The following is a 4,926-nucleotide window of genomic DNA, read 5'->3' as shown; positions in this document are numbered from 1 at the left end:
GGAAATGACGCCTATCTGCCCTGGCATCTTCAAAGTATTGTAAGCATAGTGGGATACTGCCATGAACTTTGCCAAAGCTTGGCGGCCGAGGATAAAATTTTAAGGCAGGGGGAGATCGACAACATCAAACACAACCCTCTCAGTCCAGTAATTCAGTTCTCCGCCAAGTGTTACCGGCAACATGATCTTTCCCTTAGGATGTCTCCTGCCGGGGTTGACTCCTTGCAATGTGCCAGTAACTTTGAGCTCTTCATCTTATATTTGTAACTTGCTTACTACCTTGGGAGAGATCATATTCAATCCATCCCCGCCGTCTACTAGCATCTTTGTGACTTTGAGGTTGCGGATTGATGGTGAGACCAACAGCGACAAACACCCTACCACTGTAGTGCGGCGAGGGTGATCCTCTTCATCAAAGATGATAGGCGTGCCGGATCTCTTGATCGGCTTCTGAGAGTCTGCAACTGGCTCCACGACATTGACCTCTTGTGCCCATTGCTTGAGCTGGTGGTGAGAGGAGTGCAGGGATGCACCTCCGTCAACACACATAGCTTCAATTGGCTTCTAGAATTCTTGCTCACTAGTTTCCTCTTCATCTCCTTCATCACTCTCATCATCACCTTCCTTCTGCTCACGACCTCTAGCAGGTTTATCTTTTTGCTGAGGGGTCTTGCCGTGGCGGCCTCCTCTACCGCCATAGCCCTCCCACCAATACTGACTTCTCCTTGTGTTCCTTATTGCGCTTCCGCCCCTTCCCCTTTGACCTAGTGGCCTCATCATCGTCATCGTCTGCATCGACGTCGATGCCATCCTCCTCTCCAGGGAGTCCTTTCCTTCTTCAGCCCGAACACATTTGTCCGCCAATGTGTACAACTCATTGACAGTCTTGGGCAACCGTACGTTCATTTTAGAACAGATCCTCTTGTTGCACACGTTCGAGTGGATTGCGGCAATCACAGCTGCCAGGTGTATTTCTAGAATGTTGCGGTGCACTCGGCTGAATCTCTGCATATACTTTTGCAAGCTTTCCCCTTCCTTCTATGGATGGACATGCAGATCATTGGGCTTTCATGGTTCTTAATGGCCACCCATGAACGCGCCAACAAATTCATTGCATAGGTCGGCCCATGATGAAATGGAATTCTCTGGCAGGTGCATAAGCCATAACCTCACATTTGGCTTGAGTCAAAGGGAAGTATTTGGCGAACGCCTTCTCATCTCTCCCTTTGGCAGCCTGAATAGCAATTGTGTAAATGCTCAAGAACTCTGTCGGGTTCAGCTTTCCATCATATTTTTCTGGCAATTCTGGCTTGAAAACGCGGGCCGATGGCCAATGGACTTGCCGTAGCTCGCGAGTGAAGGCATGGCACCCAACCTCAAAGGTAAGTACCCGCCCTCACTTGGCGCGGGTTCGTCGATGTCAGGGCCATTGCACCTGTCAAATTGACAGCGGGTTTCTTGGCACCGCTCTATAGTGATGCGCACATCTTCCCTCCGCTGATCATCCAGGATCTACAGCTGATCTCGACGGGCCCGTGGATCGGACGAGGCCATCGATGCTTCATCGGGTTCGTGGTCACGTTGCTCTTGTTGTTGCCTCTATGTTGGCTGCCGTGGAGGGGACTGCACCATTGGTGTGGTCCCCACAACACGACCAGCAGTCTGGGCTGGTGTCGTTGTTCGTTGGTGCTGCGATGGCCCTACCTGCTGAGATTTTTCGGCTTCAGCAAAGCTGATCATACTCTAGATGGTGGCTCTCCACTCATCCATTTCATCAGCTGTTGGCGGAAATATCAACAGACGTTGGGCTCGTGCCATAGCATCCTAAGCTGTGCTTGGCATAGATGATGATGTAGACCGCGACATAGCTCGACTCCTGGTAGTATAGTAGTACAGAGACATGCTATACAAACAATTTATACCCTCTTTCCACAATGGAGTTTTAAATCGTTGCCTAGTGAGTGTGTGCGATAGGGGTGTCCTTCCCACACAAACCAGAAACCGTCAGGGATAGGCCCTCCGGCCAAACAGGCGGGGAAAAATGAGCTCGTGTGCGATCGAGTGAGGCATCGAAGCCCAATCGTTTCTGTTCGTATGTACATCCCACACAGTGAATCCCAGACAAACGTTTCCATTCGTATGTACATCCCACATAGTGAATCCCAGACAAACGTTTCCGTTCGTATGTATATCACACATAGTTTTTTGTGTTGAAACATTTGTGCAAGGTGGCCTAACGAAAACAGTTCTCTTCTGGAAGCCGTGTGTGATTGTTAGTTGATCCAACATGCTTACTTTCTAGAAACTGTGTGGGTTCTTTGAGTTCATCGCTCATGGTGTTGTCTGAGTAACTGTCTGCAACAGAAAAACCCAATAAGCAAGGCAATTAGCCTTTTATTTGATAATCCATCTAGTAATCAAATTGAAATTTCTTATAAAACACACCATATATTTCATATCCATATAACGGCAACCAGGATTTCATAATCGAATTACATCAGATAGCTTCTGCACTCAGTTACACCAAAGAGGGATATAGCTAGCTATGCCATTACACAACAGTACCAAGTTTCACATGCAACATCGATTTTTTTTTGGAAAAGTAGCATCACACACGATAAATAGACAGATGAATCTCATCTGGGAAACTAATGAAGCGGAAGGCAAATGTTGGGCCTTCAATGATGTTGAATGTCCTTGCAACATTAGGCCAATGGCTATGGATAATTTGCCGCACAACCTTTGTCCTCTTCAAGAAGACTTCAATATTGTACCTTGGGAGTTGAATGAATACCTTCCTCGCTTCTTGACCATGCAGATGGTTTGAGAGGTATTCATCGGTGAACTGCTTTGAAAAGTACTGAAAACAAAGATATGCATAAATCATTGTTATAAATTTTGAAATGGCGCAAGGGGTAAAAACAAGGTAAAAGATTTAGTACCATCCTATACTTGACTGATGTCTTCTTCATTGTGCAAAAAATATCTTGTTGTTATTCGTCGCAAGTTTCTTCATCATAACAATCTTTCTGAGTTTCATGACTTGACTCATATTCATAGACATCTCATTTCCCCATATGCAAAATGGGTTGAACAGTGGGTCTAAGCCTTTGATAGATGGACCTACATGTGCAAGACCAAATTGTAAGAAACCTAAATATTAGAATGATTCCCGCAACTGCACAATAATGTGCTATTAGCGAAAGTACCATGCATGAGCAAGCCTCGATGGTAAACCGCAGTGTCTCCCATTGTTTCCCAGCAACACATATAACGAAGATCTTGATCAGGTTAACTGAGAGTATCCATACTATCAGTAGAATATGTGTTGAGTACGGCCAAATTCGATTTATTTCTCACATGCATAACAATACAAAATTGTACCCACAACAAATGAAAATCAAATTGAATAATTGCACCACATAGTTAACTTGACACCATACCAAATGAATAAAGATAGTTAACTAAGCACGACATTGCAGAATAGAACATATACTAGAAGATAAGACAGTTAACGAAACCAAGAATGCTTGAGAATAGTAGTATGAAATGTAGCAATTGTTGGACCAAACTATTAACTGAACATCAAATTAAAGAATATCAGATTGCATATTAACATTACAGAGGACAAATCATTAGAAGGCACTGGAGGTGGCCTCCAGAAAACAACACGAACTATATTTTAAAGTAGACTACCACGTGGTGGTGTGGACGGTGGCCATGAAGATGAGGTGCTCCTCCAATATCTGGTGGTCGGCATGCATGGCAGCCATAGTGACCTCGTCCGTGCGTGTGGCCATGATTTGCTTCTTCGCTAGTAGATACTATTGAGCTCCACGTTATATTGCGCGCAAAATGGTTGTGGGCGGCACTTAATTGGAGGACGGGGGTAGTGATTTCTGCAGAAGGTGTCGCGCCGTTGGTTGGGGCATGTGGGACAGGGAAGGAGGAGGATGGTGTGGGTGGGGTGTGGATTACCTCACCATATCGATAAGGCCATGGAGCAAGAAGAAGGGTCGCCGGCGAGGACGCGGCGCTTCAAGAAGAAGGGTTGCCGGCGAGGAGGTGGTGTTGCAAGAAGAAGGGTCGCTGGTGACGAGGCTGTGCAGCAAGAAGAAGGGTCGCTGGCATGGAGGTGGCGCTACAAGAAGAATGGTCGCCGGTGAGCAGGCGACACTGCAAGAAGAAGGGTCACGGGCGAGGAGGCGGCGCTGCTAATAAGCTGCAGTGAAGGTTTGAACTTGGAAAGCACGGAGGAACAGTGGAAATGTGGCTTTTGGTCGAGTGGGGGCGGGGAGATAGATATTTTCGCGGTGGCAGAAAAATTTCTCTTGGTGCCGCGAGAAACTAGCTCGTAAGTGTGGTTCAACCGCGGGCAGTGGACTATAGACGAAGAAGCTTCCTGCGTAAGCCAGACGAGACGATGCGCCAAGATATTTTATATCGCATCCCACACGATTCTTGCTAGTAAACTATTTGTGGTATACCTGACTTTTTCATTCTGTTTTGAAAATCAAAATGGTGTTACGGAGGGAAAGGATGGTGTTTGAATTGCTAGAACATTTATCTACACTGAACATACAACTATATGAGGTCGTGTTAAAATTTGGAATTATTCTAGGTTCGTTTGGCCCTTTTTATGCATTAATTGAGTTTCTAGGCATTTAATTTGAATAATTCAAATTGGAACCACAAGCACATGCTCCAGTGCACCATGGTTGGTTGAAAAATCACATGTGTGTCCTTGGGTCAATTTCTAGGTCCCATGCAAGAAATGGGAATGAAATTCAAACATCTGGGGTCGTGGCTCGGTCAGTAACATAGAGAAACTTGGTTTTTTAAATTCCTATAAATTCAAAACTTGCCTAAAAATCATGAAGCTTGACATGGTGTCATTTCATGGCACCAACATGTTGTGTTCAAAAA

Source organism: Triticum aestivum, chromosome 6A (genome assembly GCF_018294505.1).
Source record: "Triticum aestivum cultivar Chinese Spring chromosome 6A, IWGSC CS RefSeq v2.1, whole genome shotgun sequence".
Lineage (NCBI taxonomy): Eukaryota > Viridiplantae > Streptophyta > Magnoliopsida > Poales > Poaceae > Triticum > Triticum aestivum.
The sequence above is the reverse complement of the archived record's forward strand: the minus strand, read 5'-3'. Positions refer to the sequence as shown.